The sequence below is a fragment of the Cavia porcellus genome, unplaced genomic scaffold (assembly GCF_034190915.1).
Source record: "Cavia porcellus strain 051 isolate PalLab524CR breed Dunkin Hartley unplaced genomic scaffold, mCavPor4.1 scaffold_26, whole genome shotgun sequence".
Classification (NCBI taxonomy): Eukaryota; Metazoa; Chordata; class Mammalia; order Rodentia; family Caviidae; genus Cavia; species Cavia porcellus.
The window spans coordinates 41,619,153-41,637,798 of record NW_026947509.1 but is presented as its reverse complement, the minus strand read 5'-3'; the positions used below and the strand labels follow the sequence as shown (position 1 = coordinate 41,637,798).

Genomic DNA, 18,646 nt, shown 5'->3' with positions numbered 1-18,646 from the left:
TCATTGAAAGCATATGCAACAGACTGAACGAAAGAGAGGACAGAATTCAGATCTTGAAGACAGAACTGCAGCTAGTAATCATGAAAAGAAAGACATCTCAAAAATAGCAAGAGACCATGAGAAATCAATCCAACACCTCTAAGATGAAACAAAGAATAACACAAGATTGACCGGGGTCAATGAGAAAGTTGGAGACAGAGACAGCACAAATGCCGTAACAATCATCATAAATATATACGTATCTAATACAGGAGCACCCACCTATATAAGATATTTATTGGTAGACAAGGAAAATCCAATAAGCAATAATACAATTGTAACAGGAGATCTCAACACCCCATTGTCACAGAGAGATCAACTAGACAGAAGATCAGCAAAGAAATACCAAACCTTGAACAAACAGAGTTACTAGGAAGAAGCCATGCCCAGAGGCCACATGTCAGCAGCCTGGAGAGATCCAATAAGCTCAGTGCAAGTCTGGAAAAACAGATACATCCTGAGACCCTGCCACCAATGAGGGAGCCCTGGTGAAACCCTACCCTGTGCCTGTCCACCCTTCTGGGAACCCCAGATTGGAGGAACCCAGGTGGCTAGTCCTGTCTACTATACCAAGGGACCTGCAGTCTATGCAGGAAGCACTCAGGATATAGCAATGGGATTTGGAGGAACACAGAAAGATGTGAAGATGGAAGAGCAAAATACAATCTCAGACCTCCAGCCCACACAGAACAAGCTCAGGAGACACAGCAATGGAAATTCAAAGTCACATACCTGAAATTTCTGAAAAAGTAACAACTGAAGTAAAGAAGCAACTTAGTTCTTGTACTGTTTGGTCAATTTTACATGCCTATGCCTGATGATCTGGACAGCTATTTTAAAAATAACAAGAGGCATTATGGTAGCCATTGTTGATTTTCTATTATCTTGTTTTGAAGTCCTGTATTGCTTTCATTGTTTTGTTTGGTTTTATTCTCTTTAAACTAAAATTAACAAAAAGCAAAAACAAATTTAAGACATTTTCAGGAAAACAGATGCACCTCAAAAATATAATACTGAGTGAAATAAACCAGACACACAGGCTTAAATACTAAAACTAAATGATCTCTCATTTGAGTGAGGCAAAGTAAAAACAAAGAAAATGATGAAGAATGGATAGAAGGGGACAAGGGGACAGACTGCCTGTAAGAGGGAAGGGGTCCAAGGGACCCTGGGTGAGAGGTAAGGAGGAGGGGAAGGGGATATGAGAGAGGCATCGTAAACAGGAACTTAATAGCCTCAATTAAGGTAAACGTTATATGCCATAACATGAGCTAAGGCAAACAATACCAACAAGTATGGAAACGGGATTAGGGGAACCAGAGGAGGAGGGGAAAAAAGGGGAGGGGACTAGAAAAAAGAAAAACAAGCTTACTGTGGATATGTAACCATTCCCAAATATGATTGCAAACTGCATGAATTGCAAACATGTACTAATAAAACAAAAAAACTGTTTTCTTGGTGCTGGGGATCGCACTTATGACCTCACGCTTGCCAGGCAGGCACTTATGCCAAAAGAGGGATGTAATCCAAATATGTGCTAACAACTAAAAGATCATATACACTCACTACTAAGAGCAGTATACAAAAAGTGACTCAAAATGGATTATGCCTGTGGTGGCTGTGCTTGCAGTCCCAACCACTCAGGAGGCAGACAAATATGAATACTCTTTGAGTACAGGAGTTCAGAGCAAGCCTGAGTAACAAAACCTCTTTTTAAAAAATCTAGATCTAAATGTAAAATCTAGGAGAAAATCCTTGGATCAGCAATGATTTCTTAGATATAACTAAAAAGGAAGACCTGCAAAGAAAAATAAAAAGCTGCATTAAGAACCTTACCCTTTGAAAGATGCTAGTAAGAAAGTGAAAATAATAAAGGACATATCTAGAATATATTTTTTTAAAACTCAAAATTTCATAACAAAAATCCACATTTAAACATGGGTAAAAGATTTAGATTCTTCACTAAAGATGTAAAGATACAGATGTCATATTAAACATAAAAAATGCTCAGCTGTGTTAGTCATCAGGAAAACTGAAATTAAAACCACCATGCTAGAATCTCAGAAATCTAAAACTATCTATACTAAGTGTTGGTGAGGATGTGGAGATTCTTACCTACCCCTGATAGGAACAAAACAGTACAACCACTCTGGAAAATCATTAGGCAGTTTCTTAAAAAGTTAAATATATTTACATATCATATGCTCCAGTCATTCCACTACTATGTATTTACACAAGAGAAATAAAAATTTAAGTCATTCAAAGACTTGTCCACAAATATTCACAGAAGCTTTATTTGTAACAACCTAGAAGTATAAACAACTCATATTCATTATCACATGAATAAACAAATTATGGTATTAATCATACAGGATAATACTACTTAGCAGTAATGAATGAACTAATCATACATGCTCTAATGTAGAGGAACCACAGAACAACTATAAAAGGTTACTATAAAAGATCATAAAAGGTTCATACTATACAGTTTCATGTATAGTAAACATCTCCACTGACAGAAAATGTATCAGTAGTTAACTGGAATGGAGGGTGGGGAGCTATGGAGGAGTGAGGATAGATTATCAAGGAAAAACATGAAACTTCTGGGGAGGACAGTTTATTACCTTGATTATGGTTATGGTTTTATATTTGTGTATATTTCAAAATATATCAAATCATGCACTTTAAATATGTATAATTTATGGTATGTTAATTAGACTCAATAAAGATATTTTTTTTATTTATTTATTTTTGTCTTTTTCCTTTTTATTGGTACCGGGAATCGAACTCACAACTGCCTGCTTGCAAGGCAGATGCTTATGCCGCTGAGCTAAATCCCCAGGCCCTCAATAAAGATATTTTTTTAAAAAAAACCCTGCCTGGTATGTGATTCCCGTATTGCTTGGTTGTATTATTCTTATAACCATATCATATTCTGAAAGGTTTTTCATTTTTCCATATAATTAATTTTACTTAGGAATCCCATTAGAATCCATTAATAAATGAGTTTTTTGTCTTTTTGAGACATGATCTCACTATACAGTTCAGACTGGCCTTGAACTCACTTTGTAGCACAGGCTGGCCTGGAACTCTCAATAATTCTCCTGCCTCAGCCTCCTAAGTGCTGAATAAGTGAGTTTTTAAAAAAAGAAATTCTGATTTTTTTTTGAGACAGGGTCTAGCCAAGTAGTTCAGGCTGGCCTTGAACTCACTATGCAGCTAGGTTGGCTAACAATCTGCAGCAATCCTGCCTCAGCCTCCCAAGTGCTGAGATTGTAGGTGTTAGCCACCACACCCTGCATTAATTTCTGTTTTTATTCCCAAAGTTTTAAGAATTCAGTCAACAATGAATACTTGTATTATTTAACAATAAAATTCAGATACTTATTTTTTTTTTTTTAAATTGGTACCGAGGATCGAACTCACGACCGCCTGCTTGCAAGGCAGGTGCTTATGCCGCTGAGCTAAATCCCCAGCCCTAGATACTTATATATAGCAAAAAATATACTCAGTCCTTTGTTTTTGTTTCTAGTAGTGGGGATTGAACCCAGGGCCTTTATGCTGAACTATATTCCCAGCCATTAAGTTTTTGAGATAAAATCTTGCTAAATCACTAAATTGTCCAGGCTGCACTCAAATTTAGGATCCTTCTATTTCAGCCTCCTAGAGTGCTGGAATTATAGGTATGCACCATCAAACCTAGCTTAAGGCTTGTTACAATGATTAAACTAATTAAGTAAAAATACAGATGTCTACATATCAAAACAGTATACCATTTAAAACTTCTTAAGTCTAAAACTTCAGAGGAATGGTCAGTTCAGTATCCTGCTGGGGAGAATAACACTTTCCCATACACCTGAAAATTTATGCCTGCATAAATTGAAATAAAGCAGGGGGAGGGGAAGACAGCTAATAATAATCATCTCTTTTATACATCCTTCTGTCATCATGCTGAATACAAAAGGTGCTTGAAGATGTCATGATGTGAAAATGTGGAGAGAAAAATCATTTATGCCTTATCAAACATGTTTTAAAATGTTGGTGCTTAGCTAAGTCATGGTACTAAATGTGTACCCTCCAATAGCAGCAGCTCTTGGTAGTTATAATTAAAAATTTTCAGGTTCCAAATTGAACATAAATCTCTAGCCAAAATTCTTACATATTAAAGTGTTTATTTACCATCTTATTTAAGAGGAACAAACTCCCCATATCTCCAGGAAAAATATCCAGGAAAAAAATATATACGTGTTTAAAAAAAAAAAATACCCTAAGAACGTAAGAAAAAAAAAAACCACAGGATTTTTTAATGAAAAAATTACATTATAACAAGGACACTGTACATTAAGTTAATATATATATATACATATATATATACACACGTACACATTTTTAAATATCTTTTAAAACCTGGTACAAAGTAAACAACATCTTTTCATGCCCACATGATCAAGTATGTATTCTGATGGGATATAAAGAAGACAAAAAATGAGGGGATAGGTTTCAAAATGAGAAACTCAAATTCAGAACCAGATCCCAAAATCTGTTTTCGATCATTTTTGTGACTTTTGGGAAATGTGCTTTGTATAAGATATTAAAACTTTTTTCTTGTCTACGGCCATACCACCCTGAACGCGCCCGATCTCGTCTGATCTCGGAAGCTAAGCAGGGTCGGGCCTGGTTAGTACTTGGATGGGAGACCGCCTGGGAATACCGGGTGCTGTAGGCTTTAAAAACAAAAAAAAAAAACAAAAAAAAAAAAAACTTTTTTCTTTTAAGTACACTCACTGCTTACATAGAAAAATGCTGTCTGAAGAAAAACATCATGGCTGTGTTTATCTACAATGTACTAGAGTACATACGAAATTCACTTGAAGGTTTGGAACATGAAAACTACAATGAAGAAAAAGTTGAACTGTAACTGTAAAATCCTAACGGCTTACTTTGAATGTCCAGCTCAATCCTACAGGTATTACACCTTATAATACATAATAATAGAGAGGAATATAAATGTCAAACATTGCTGTAGAGCTGTTGGAAGAAAGCCATCGATACTAAACAATTTATGCACTTGTATTTCATAACCTGGGAATTTAAAAATAAACATTTTAAATATGTAAACATAGTTTTTTTTGTTTGTTTGTTTTTTATTGGTACCAGGGATTGAACTCACAACCACGCACTTGCAAGGCAGGCACTTATGCCACTGAGCTAAATCCCCAGCCCCCAAACATAGTTTTCAAAAGGTGATGCTCAGCATCTTTAAACACAATACTGACATACTGTGACTGAACAAGCATTTAGAGGACAAATGAATATTTTTGGTACTGGGGATTGAACTCATGACCTCACGCTTGCCAGGCAGGCACTTGTGCCACTGAGCTAAATCCCCGGCTGGACAAACGAATTTTTAAAAACTCATTTAGAAATAATTTTTAAAGAGCTTATTGAAATACTTACATGAAAATATCAATAGTTCCAGTTTCTACATAAAACCCAAGAGTACACAATTAGGCATTTATAACTTCCTTCATGCTTTTGATTTTTGTAGGAATTCTGTTTGTCAGTAGGAACGATGCACTGTAACTTTCTGTCCTGATAAAGAACAGTAATAGAAGAGACATTCACGAAAGAAGTAAGGAAAATACATCTCAATTTATGTTTCGTTCAAGATCAAGTACCAAAGTCTGAGTCCTCCGACCTCACTCATCTTCGCAGGCACCCAGCAGGGGCTTGCACCTTGACAAGCATTTCTCCTTAGCAACTCAACACCAGAAAGAAAGGTGTATCTCCTTAAATGGTATAGTTCAACTGGTGAAATGTTTTGAATAAACATTTATCATTATTAGGAGATATAAATGTATTACTTAAAACCTTATAAGATTTCCAAAAAAGTAGAAATAACAAATGAATAGTATCTACATTGTAACTGTAAAAATCAATCTAGGTTTACCCTTCATAAGTACACAGACTAAGAAATCCAGGTTTGAGATAACTAAGAGTTAAGTTTAACTTTGCCTAAAAATCAAATTGAGCAGCCTACTTGTACAAATGTTGACATCAAATATTTTCAATTCTTAAGCAGTTCTTATTAAAAATAGGATACAGCTAAATATTAATTTTGCATTAAATAGATATAAATAATAAACTTTCTATTCAACAGGCTATAAGTCTAAAGAGCGAGAAATAGTAGAATTCCATCTATTTCTAATGTAACAGTACTTATACTTAGATACATGTTACGTACCTGAAACAGTAACTTCAGAAAGGGGGAGGCTGAGCAACATGTGGTGGCACACCCCTTTGGGAAGGCTGAGGCAGGAGGATCATAACCCCTAGTATAGGAAGTCTAGCCAGCGTAGTGAGACATTGTCTCAAAAAGTAAAAAAGGGCTGGGTAGACACCTCAATGTGAAGCCAGAAGTGACACATGTAAAATATTGAGGTTGAATTCTATGTTATATTGTGCATGCTTTCAACATTAATAATATTAATTTGAAATCTTGACTTTGAAAAAATAAAATGAAAAATATACCCAGAAATGGTCTCTGGAAAAAAAAAAGCCTTTCAGCTGATTTCTTGACCATTATAGTTGCCAATCTTCCAGAAAACAGAAGTTTATAATGAATATACTGATTAGTACAGTTTTGGTATTTGAAAATATACTTACTTAACAAGCAAATATACAAGATTAGAATTTAAAGTCTCAAATATTAAATTCTGAACTATACTTACCTTGAATTGTAAATCCTAATACTTCAACACAGTAAGAACCCTGACATTTAAAAAATGTAAAGATAACTCAGTCTTTTCTGAGTAGGACACAATCTTCAAAAGAAAAAAGGTAAAAAATTCTCTGCTATCCTCAAAAGGTTGCCTAACTTATTTATAAACACCAGGAAATCTATTTTCTTCTTGAGATTTCTCAATTTCCTCATATTTCTGCTTATAATTAGTGTTTTACCATCAATACAGTGTAATTCCAAGCAATATGTACTGATTTCTGTTGCTTATTTGATTAACTGAAGTTAAAATTTTCAGTACTTAACAAGACACTTAAATTTCAATTATATGATTATTAGTGTGCTACTGGTTTCTTAAAAGAACAAAAATTAAGAGAAGAGGCTAAACTACAATTACGTCTTTACAGACGTAATTGCCAATATTTGTGTTAGTATGTTAAATGTTTTACCTTTCTTTCTTTTTTTTTTGTTTTTTTTTTGTCTTTTTCTTTTTTATCGGTACCGGGGATTGAACTCACGACCGCCTGCTTGCAAGGCAGGTGCTTATGCCGCTGAGCTAAATCCCCAGCCCCCTTGTTTTACCTTTCCAAATAAGAAAGATTACAAATATTTTCTCTCATGTGTCTACTAATTAAAAATTTCTTGGCCAAAGATATAGCTCATGACATAAGCGCCTGCCTGGCAAGCACAGCATGCTCAGTTCAATTCCCAGTACCAAAAAAAAAAAAAAAAAATCTTTACAACTTTAAACCTTATAACATACATCAATCCATACACAAGTACACTCATACTGTTCTAGTTTTTGCTTTTTGTCTTATAAAAACCAAAATTGGTTATTTCTAGGAATAAGTTAGATAACCATTTTTGTTCAGACTAAATTACTGTGAACAAGTTCAGATGAGTTTTTTGAAATACTGACCTTATTAGATAATCAAAAAGCACAAGAATTATATAAAATAAAAATAAAATCTCTCTTAACGAAGGTAAAAATATGAAAATTTTAACAAATATACCAATTGTAAATCAAAGCTGTCATCAAACCAGTCTTCAGTCCAGTTATTACATGTTGTGCTTTGCTGATAGTCAACTTCTTTTCTAAGACATCAGAAGTCATCAGAGCTGTAAATCCTGAAAGCTTCAAAAATTTATGTAGCAGATAACTTCTTACGGTCTAAATTCTTTTTTGGTACCATAAACAGCGTTGGTTCTTTGGGTTCTTGCTTAACTTGATTCACAGAAATTGAACATTCTGGATTTTCTTCAACTTTAAAACCAAACATAAAAGAAAAACCCATAAGGTTAATATACTTTTTGGCACCAGAATCTTTAGAGTTACATGAATTTAAGAAAAGTAAAAAACAGTAGTTTGGGAAAAAAAAGCTATAATTTAAGAAAAGCAGCCAGTATATTTCAGAACTCTGTGCCACCTCCTACATCCTACCTGTGACTTAGCTGTGTGAGCTATGCATCTGCTTATCTCAAACAGTCTGGAAAGTCCTTATCAATTCTGATTTTAGAGAGCTTACAAGCAAGTTAATCTGAAGGTAACAAATCAGCAGCACTGCTGTAAACTGGCAAATAGTCTAACTTCAAATCTTCCTCTCTCTTTTACAAAATGTCAGTTTTTCAGATGCTAGTAGGAAATAGAGGTGTTTGTTAAGAGAAGTGTGCTGAACATATCTATCGCTCATTCACACACTGGAGGTTTAGCCAGAGACAGAGAGCTAGTAGAAGATGGATTTAGAAACTCTAAGAACTCACATCCAGGTGAAACAGTCCCTCAGTACAATATAACATGATAAACCATGCAGATTAAATCCAAAGAAATACTATGGCACAAACACAGGGATGCAGCATGTTAAAAGGGAGAAAACTTTGGGAGGTAAGACTAATCTGGATTTAAATGTCTGCTGTGTCACTCACCAAATAGGGGCTTCTTGGCAATAACTCTTTCTCCCTGAGCTTTGGTTTCTTCACCTATGGAGGGGCACCACCACCTATACCAGCAATGGCATAAACAGCCCATGGCAGCAAGCTTGCTATAGGTTTGCTACCACTGACCAATACCATGCAGTTATGAGACTTAATTCATGTCTATCTCATTCCCTTTTCATCTACCCAAGTTATTGAGTAGTTATAACTGACACAATCCTCTGGACACATTTTCTTAAAAGTAATGTTTTCAATAATTTAAAAGAAAACCATTCTTTCTGGATGGAGCTATGCCCTAATTCTCCTTTTCTATAACAATGATCTTTATCTTTTTTTAATTTTTTTTTATTGGTACTGGGGATCGAACTCACAACCATGTGCTTGCAAGGTAGGCGCTTATGCCACTGAGCTAAATCCCCAGTCCTAAGAATGATCTTTAAAATGAAGGGAAATTGTGTGTTCTAAGAATAACTTCTATGGGCCGGGGATTTAGCTCAGTGGCATAAGCACCTGCCTGGCAAGTGCGAGGTTGTGAGTTCAATTCTGATACCGCAAAAAAAAAAAAAAAAAAAAAAAAAAGAATAACTTCTATGAAGATTTTTGTTCTTCAAAGAAAACTAGAAATCCTTTCTTACAAATATGCACAGCCCAGAACAATTTGTGTGAAAAGAAAAGAAGCAGATCAAATAAGCATTAACAGAATTCACTACTACATTGACTGGCTTAGTAATGAAGTAAAGATAACAGGATCTTGGGTCATATTCAAGTGCCCAGATTTTACTAGTTTCTATTTAACTTCCATAGAACACAACATTTACATTTATAACTGAAAATCTTGTCTTTAACCTTTGTATCTGGTTTGCTTTTCCATTTTTCTGTGTGTGTATTCGTGTACCAAGTTTTCCATAAACTTTGCAGTAAAATAGGTTTCCTTATTTTATGTGCAGCTATCAATTTAGAATGTGTACATTCTAAAATAATTTTCTTGGTTTTACATTACCACATCATCATCCCTGGAAAAACAAATTACTCGAGTAATTTCAATGGGATTAAGTAATTAGAAATAAAGGAGAAAAACAAAGCTAAAAAGTTCTTAAACTAGTGAATTTTCCTTTTCATAATTTTGAATGAAATTTCTCCCTTCTTTCTTAAAAATCTGTGTGAATTATATAATGCTATAAATCCCTTGGGAAAAAATGTGTTTTTTCAGTTGTGTGACATAATGATGCTAGTCCATAAAGGCTAAAACATAACACAGTAAATTGAGTTTTAACTTACTAAGATCTGGGTGGTGGTCTATAATGTGTATTGGAATGGTCTGTATATCTCCCAACAACATCTGATCAACATTTCCTTCCAGATTCCCGGTATCCTCAATATCTCCGACTTCCATCAGCTGGTCCACTGCCATGAGACTCTGGTCTGGTCCTTGGAGGTTACCCCCACGAGATGCAGCGCTACTGTTTTGGGTTAGGCATGTATCAGCTGGAAGGCTGCAACTCTGACCACGCAGCAGAGAATTATTATTCACTGAAGTACTTTCTATTGAATCCAGAAGTCTTGAAGGACTGGAGGAGGGGTGGTTACTTCCTGATAACAGAGCTGGCGACCCATCTGGAGAGGTAAATCTTGGTTGTAACTGCAAACCCTTTAAAAAAGAACAGTTACATCAAAATGCTTAGATTTGCTATACATGACATTCTCACATTTTTTTTTTTTTTTTTTGACACAGGGCTCACTATGTATTTCAGGCTGTCCTTAAATTTACTATGCAGGCCAGGAACTTGTGTCTCAGCCTCCCAAGTTCTGGTATTATAGGTGTTTGCTGTCACGCTCTGCTATTTTGACAAAATCTTGGAACAAATAAAGTGCAAGTACGTAAAAAGTAGTACATGCAGATACAAACAACCAACGTAAGAGTAGTACAACTAAATTTTACTGCTTTCACAGTCAACATCAAACTTTAAAAAAATATATACTGTTTAAATTATCATTTTAAGACAGAGATCAGGAAATTAATCATAAATATTTGATCATTACTGTAATTCTGTAACAATTCTGGAAAGAAGAGCCCCGAATCAGCTATTTATTGGGGACCTACCTGTAGCTGTGTAAATATTTTGGGCTGAAATGAAGAAAATGAGGAAAGCAAGTGAGTTGGTTCTGGAGACAAAGAAGTCCCTGTCTGATTTGTATCCACTTTGGTGGGAATTGATTCTCCTGATGAATTTCCTAAATTGCATAAAATACAACTATTAAAAATTATTTTTATGGATTCTAGGATACAACTTTATTACAACCCTTTCAACCAGAAATGGAATAGGAAAAATGATCAAAGGTTTAAAAGAATTTCGAGAAATTATTCGCCAAAAAGTCATCTAGTCTGTTTTCTTTTTTTTTTCTTCTTTTTTTTTTCTTTTGGTACCAGCAATTGAACTCACGACCTCACACTTGCCAAGCAGGTGCTGTGCCACTGAACTATAACCCTGGCCCATATTATTTCTAAGCCTGGCAAATTATCAGACTCTCTAAGGAAAAATTTTTAAAAATACAGATTCTTGGCCAGGTATGGTGACACACAGTGCTGTAGTCCAACATTTTGGGAAGCTGAAGCAGGAGGATCACAAATTTTTTTTTTTTTTTTTTGGCTTTTTTCGTTTTTATCGGTACCAGGGATTGAACTCATGACTGCCTGCTTGCAAGGCAGGCGCTTATGCCGCTGAGCTAAATCCCCAGCCCCCGAGGATCACAAATTTGAACCCAGCTTGGACAACTTAGTAACTTAGCAAGACTGTCTCAAAATAAAAAGTAAAAAGAACTTACAAAGGCCCTGGGTTCAATTCCTAGTACTGTCAAAAACAAACACCTTTTAATCCCTAGGCTCAACTTCTTCCCCGCTGCAGTGGGATGCTGGCGCTAGATCCCACAGTGCTGAGCATGCAGGCCAAGTGCTCTACCATTTTAGCTTTACTCCACCCTCGTATCTCTACTGGCTTTCGCTCTATAGATCTGGAACAGAATTCAGGAATATATCTTTGAAAGACTCATATTTGTGACTCTAAGGTAGTCCATTCTCCATGTTACACTGCCAGACTATATCTGACCTTTCTTAGATGTGTTAAACTTATTGAGCGTCTCCATTACAAAAATCAGACTTAATTCATTGTTTTTATCTCTAGTAACTACAGGAATGGCTGGCAAAAGCAGATCTTCATTAACAACAATATTAAATTTCTTAACTCATTTTTTGGAGTAAATCACTAAAGATAGAAAATGCTTATTAGCTTCATTTTTTGTCTTTTTCCTTTTTATCGGTACCAGGGATCGAACTCATGACTGCCTGCTTGCAAGGCAGGTGCTTATGCCGCTGAGCTAAACCTCCAGCCCCATAGCTTCATTTTTAAGGTAATTGTCCTAAGGGAATCTGAGTCATTCTTATATAATTTTTTTTCAATGCTGGGAATTAAATACAGCCTTTACAATGAGTTATATCCCTAGCCCTTTTGATTTTTAGAGAGTCTTACAAAATTGCTAAATTGTGCAGAGTGGACTTGAATTTGTGATCTTCTTGCCTCAGCCTACCAGAGTGCTAGAATTATAGAGGGGAGTCACCACACCCTGCCCTATACTTTTGTTGAGCTCAGTACACACCACCATCAGTTCACTGGTCATAGTAGAAATTTGGGTGTTACATTAGATCATCCCAAGTCCCCACCTAATACCAATCAATTTAGTTTATGTCCTATGAAAGTAGTCACCACTCAGAACCAATGTCTCTGAATTCTATTTTTAAAATCACTCTCACAATTTATCTAATTTTAGTGTGCATGCTACCAACTGTTGTTTAAACCACTAACGTCTTCATTTATTCAATAAAAAGTTTTCCCAACTATTTTATTTATCTAGTTTAATTCAAAGCACTATCTATGCTAGAATCACACTTCTTTAAGCAGGACTCTGTTTTGTTGAGATGGGGTCTCGATATGCAGTTTAGGCTGGCCTTCATCTTGGTATCTAGCCCAGGCTTGAACTCCATCCTCCTGCCTCAGCCTCCTGAGTGCTGGGATTATAGGCATGTACCTGAGTGTTGGGATTACAGGCATGCACCTAGCTACAAGACAAGATCATTTTTGCTTTGCTTTCATAAGTGCTATTCTTCTGATTGGAAAATCTCTTTCATCTTTAGTTGTTAGTTTAAAAGTGGAATTTTTACATGTCATAGCCCTCATCTCTAGCTTGTTATGTGTTTATTACTAGCCCACAGAATTTTGCAAAACTCTCTCATGATCTTTTTCACCAATACCAAACAGAATTTAACGTTTTTTTATTGCTAAACTTTTTTTCTTGCTAACCTTTAAATTCCATGGAGCACAAAACTCATCCATTCTTTTCTATGCTCAGCATTTAGCACAGTGAATTGAATAAGTATAATGAATAATGCGACAGCACTTAAAAGTTACTTTTAGGTAAAGTGACTCTTACAGGTTACTAAGTAGAAAAATTAAAAACTGTACTGTACAGTTGTTCAATTTCTTCTAAAGCATTTACTTAGATGTTAACATTTTAGCAGGCATTATCCATGGCTCTAGTTATACAGATATGAATAAAACAGTTCTTGCTCCGCCGAAGAGCTGAAATAAGGTCACCATGCTAAATAGGGTATGATTAGCATCTTTAATATAAGAGGCGAAGAAGGCATTTGAAATTAAATTGATATCTTAATTAGTAATAAGAGGAGCTTGCCTTGCAGAAGAAAAGACATTTCCAGAAGACAGAACACATGCAAAAAGGTTAAGATGGAATATTGAGAGAATATAGGAGTAAGAGCTCTGAAAGAAAGAAAACAATACAAAATACACAATACCAGACTTAGCCAGCTCTCTTGTTCATTATGGTAGTAATCAGCATTAAGAATTCAACCATAAAAAAGCATAAAGGTTGAATATAGGAGAAATTTAAATAGCTAACATAGTTGTCTCTTTGGGTCATGGTTTCTTTAGCTATAAAATCTGATTAAATGATTATATATTAAGTTCCTTCCAGTTTTCACACTGATTTGATGTTTTATAGATATTCAAGATAACCTACCTTCTGCAAATGTAACTGTCACAGTCTCCCTGAGAATATTTCCACTATCTGTAGTCCACTGTAGCTGAAATGGGAACATTCATTTCAGTAAAAGAGTAGTTGTATGGAAGACAAGTCTTAGAACATGCTGTAACTTATTATCATATCATACTGTACTCTGCAATTACTCTGTTACTTGCTCACATTCTGAAAGCACAGTAATACCTCAGTAATCCAAATACATTAGGTTCCTGAGTTCAGATAGTAAGAATCTGTATAGTAAGTATAGATGGCAATAATCATTATTAACTAAATCTGATTTTTTTTTTCTTGTCTTTTTTGAGACGGGGGTCTCTCTGCAGTTCAGGCTGGCGTTGAGCTCATTTTGTAGCCCAGGCTGGTCTCAAACTTGCAATGAACTTCCACCTCAGCCTCCCAAGTGCTGGGATTACAGGCATGAGCCACCATGTCTGGCTAATCTGCTTTATTTTCTAAATTTTGGATAGTGAATAATTAAGAGTTCTTGATAGTAAAAAAATAGCAGTTCTAGCTTTAAAAATATTCAAACATACTAAGTGAATTTGGACAGTAAGTTTAAGAAAACAAAGAATATTGCTACTCAGATTTTAAGGCTTTATTCGTAGTTGTTCCCAGGTAATTGTAGTAAAATTTTCTTAGCACTTAGGTGGAAACTATGGCATTGAAGTATGAGATAACACTGATATTCATATTTGGCATTTGGAACCAACATTTATCACTTTGTGCATTTAAGTCTAAAGTAGTTAACGTTGACCATGTATCCATGCATTTTTTTTTTTTTTGTCTTTTTCCTTTTTATCAGTATCGGGGATTGAACCCACGACTGCCTGCTTGCAAGGCAGGCGCTTATGCTGCTGAGCTAAATCCCCAGCCCCTCATGTATATTTTTTTTAAGGGAGGTTGCAAGCTGGGGATGAAGCTCAGTGCTGGAGCATTGCTTAACACTTTCAAAGCCCTGGGATTGATATTCTCATTCTCTCTCTCTCTCTCTCATTCTTCTCTCTCTCTCATTTTCTCTCTACAGATATAGATATATAGATATAGATATAGATATAGATATAGATATAGATATAGATATAGATGGCAGCGGGGAGCCAAATGTGCTTGGACAGTCTTAGTTCCAGTGCTGAGGAACTGACACAGGAGGATCACTTGGGCCTAGGAGTTTAAGATCAACCTGGGTAACACAGTAAGTCAGATCCTGTCTCAGTCAATAAAAAATAAAAGGGAGAGGACTGATATGTACTCAACAAATGTCTGCTAAATGAATAAGAAATAACATTTGTAGAGAACAACATTGATTTTTAAAGGGAAGACTAGAATTTTGATTATAGTCAGGTTTAGAAATTCATCATTTCATCTCCTTTTGACAGCAATAAAATTTAAATCATCTAAAATTTCATAATATTTACATTTTAATGGTGATTTGTCACTATTTTTTATATGTTATTCTGATGCTGTAGTAGTAGCTGTCACTATTAGTTCAAATATTAATAGAAGCTAAGAAACAGTCTCTGATAAAGCAAAGAACTGCAGTTGTGACCATACCGTGGCTGGAATAATCTCTGAATCATACACCACTCCATTTCTCAAGGATTTCTGTACCTCATGGATGTGATTTTTTATATCATTTACAGTCGGAAAATAAGATAAATTATGTCTTTCAGGTACCTCATCAGGCTTGAAAAGTTCTCTTTCCACAAATTTTCTGTGAAGAGTGTAAAATAAAATAAAAATATAAACCATCTAGTAGATCAAAAGAGAAAGTTTCTTTCAGCATGAATTTCAGTAAAGTAAGTTTTACAGCTCTGTAAATAATTTATATTTTTCCTCTTTTTTTTTGAGACAGGGTCTCACTAGATAATTCAGGCTGCCTTTGAACTCATATTGTAGCCCAGACTGACCTTGAACTTGCAGTGATTCTCCTGCCTCAGCCTACCCACCCCAAGCACTCGGATTATAGATGTGTGCTACCAAGCGTAACTTAATTTTTTTTTCATACATTAAATCATAGAATTCATCCAGGTTAAAGAAGTATAAGTTTTCATTTGATAGAGGCTGGAGATTTAGCTTAGCAGTGTAAGTGCCTGCCTGGCAAGCATGAGCTTGTGAGTTCAATCCCTGGTACAAAAAAGATTTTTTTCATTTGATAAACAGTAGAGTGAGATTAAAGGAACAGTTATTTTCATTTTAATGTTTTTAAATGCTATGTTAAGTGTAGTATTGACTACTTCAATACTTCCTGTAAGTCTTGCTATGATTCTGTGACATAGATACAATTATTATTCCCACTATATAGATGAGGGAACTGAAGACTTGCAGAAATTAAATAATTCTTTCAAAGTGATATACCTACCCAGTAAAAAAGAGAGCTTGGGGCCGGGGATTTAGCTCAGTTGCACAAGAAACTGCATGGCATGTATAAGGTCATGAGTTTGAACCCCGGTACAAAAAAAAAAAAAAAAAAGAGAGCTTGGCCTTATACCCAAATTATGTGCATAGGCAAATGTTATACTTTTTCCAAAAGGCAAGTAACATTACATGAAACATTACATGAAACTTGAATTTCATAAGTAAACAAGAGAAAAACAGAAGGCAACATTGCTACATCATTATATAAAAAATACATAAATCACTGTTTAAAATATATATATACTTTGTGCATTACATTCAATGAACTAGACTTAGAATTGTACCATTCCTCTAGTCCTTTTCTTTTTTATTCCTTTTTGAAACAGTGTCACTATGCATTTAGGCTGGGCTTGAACGCACCATGTAGCTATGACCAAACTGGAACTCTTGATGATTTTCTTGCCTCAGCCTTCTGAATGCTGGGATTACAGGTATATGTCTGGTTTTTCTCTGTTCTTAATGAACCTCATTGCAAATATCTTAACCTAGGATTAATATTTATTTATTTATTTGGTCTTTTTTCATTATTATCGGTACCGGGGATCGAACTCACAACCGCCTGCTTGCAAGGCAGGTGCTTATGCCGCTGAGCTAAACCCCCAGCCCCTTAACCTAGGATTATTAATAAACTATAGATGACTTCACCAAATTTTGGCCTTAAAAATGGACCAACAGAAATAAATATAAAATTTCTAAGAAATAGGCTAAATAGAAAAGTCATGCATTAGTTCAGAAACAATTCTAGGAAGCACTCATCTTATTGTTCAGATTATATTACAGAATAGCCAGTAGGAGCAAGATGAAGTATTAGAAATCATACTAATAGGCAAAGGATGTAGAATTAGGGCTAAACGTAAAAGCCCACTATTTAACAGCTCTTGCATTTCCATTTTCTCACATGTGGAGTGGGGAGAAGCACACTAGCTTTAAACAGCTGCTGTAAGACTGAGGAAGATGACATATGTAAAGAACTTGGCAAGGTGTATCACTAAATAATATTAAATTATTTTAAATTTTAAAATCTTAAATTATAAATTACATTACAAAAATTTGGATAGCTCTTTGCTTAAAGAAATTTTATTTGTAGTACTCTGGTCTAAGTTTATTACTACTCAATATAATTTACTTAGTATTATTACTATATTATACATGATACAATTATATATAATAAAAATATAAATAAAATATATGTGACATGTGGCATTTTTGTAGTAAATAATTATTTAGAATGAGTAAAATTAGCCAGAGTACTACAAATACAGTTTCATTACATAAAGAACTATCCAAACATTTTTGTTTTAATAAATTTAATTGCTTTTCAAATAATATGAAATAAGTATCTTGAAATCTTTGGTTCTACAAAAGCTTTTCTTTAAAAGTGTTTATTACATAATTCAACTCATACATCATTTAGAAACAGTCCAATATGAAAAATATGGAATGTTCCAAATGAGTAATAAGATTATAATAACTCACATTATAGAATGGTTTATTTGCTAGAAAGTTATTGGTTTGTAAGTAATAATCTAATAATCTATATTCTTTGTTTATTCTGATAGCACACATCCTGGAAAATATCTATAATGTTAAGCGCACTGTTTAAACCAGAAAACAAAAATGAAAAACATAACGCACAGTTTGCTTCTACTGTACCTTAGCTGTTTCCTCACTGCATATACGTGCTCTATGCCCTGCGATACTAACTCTTGAATCTTTTGTGCTACTTGAGGGTGTAAACGTGAGGGTAATGCACAATTCTCATCCCTGACTGCAGTTTCCTCTTCTTCAAGAGAAGAAACAGGAAAAGGGGAAGGTGACAAAGGCAGACAAGGTGTTTCCAATTCATGATACTGATGAGCTTGCTGTGTGGGTAACTGTACATACCACCTGGGAAGAGAAAATGTTTAAAACAGTAAAATTTAAATACTGAAATTACCTAATATTACTAGACAAGGGCTAGAATTACTTAGCCTAATATTTGAAAAGCAATAAAATTTTAATAAAAATATTTTGTTGCATTTAATAAAATTTAAATGTTTTTCACTGAACTCTGCTAACTGCGATTGTATAGTCGATTAAATAAAAATATTTATAAACCTTGAGAAATTTCATTATGGCTCTAAAGCTGAAGGGATTTAAGTACACCTGGAAAGGATATTTTCCATTTTCCATTAAGTAACTTTTACCCCAAAATAGACGACGCTGCGAATCATCTCCCATCGCTCGCCACACGGTGCAGCTTTGATGCGCCCACCACCTTCCAGTCACCAGAGCTGCAGTTTAACGCCTGCGGGATACCGCTGTGTGGGAGACTCTGCCCCAGCCCTAGGAGCTAAACACTGCCTGCAAAGCATCCGGCTCCCACAGCCCAGGGAGCCAGAGAAGCAACTAACAGCTAACCTCCTTACAGAAAACAGA

General features: G+C 35.0%; 1 non-coding gene across 1 annotated transcript; it reads left to right on the top strand.

The window, feature by feature from the left end:
- The first annotated feature begins 4,646 nt into the window (after positions 1-4,646).
- Positions 4,647-4,767, top strand: LOC100379618 (5S ribosomal RNA). Its single transcript, NR_033364.1, has one exon. It is a non-coding gene; the product is annotated as a 5S ribosomal RNA (ribosomal RNA).
- The last annotated feature ends 13,879 nt before the right edge of the window (positions 4,768-18,646 follow it).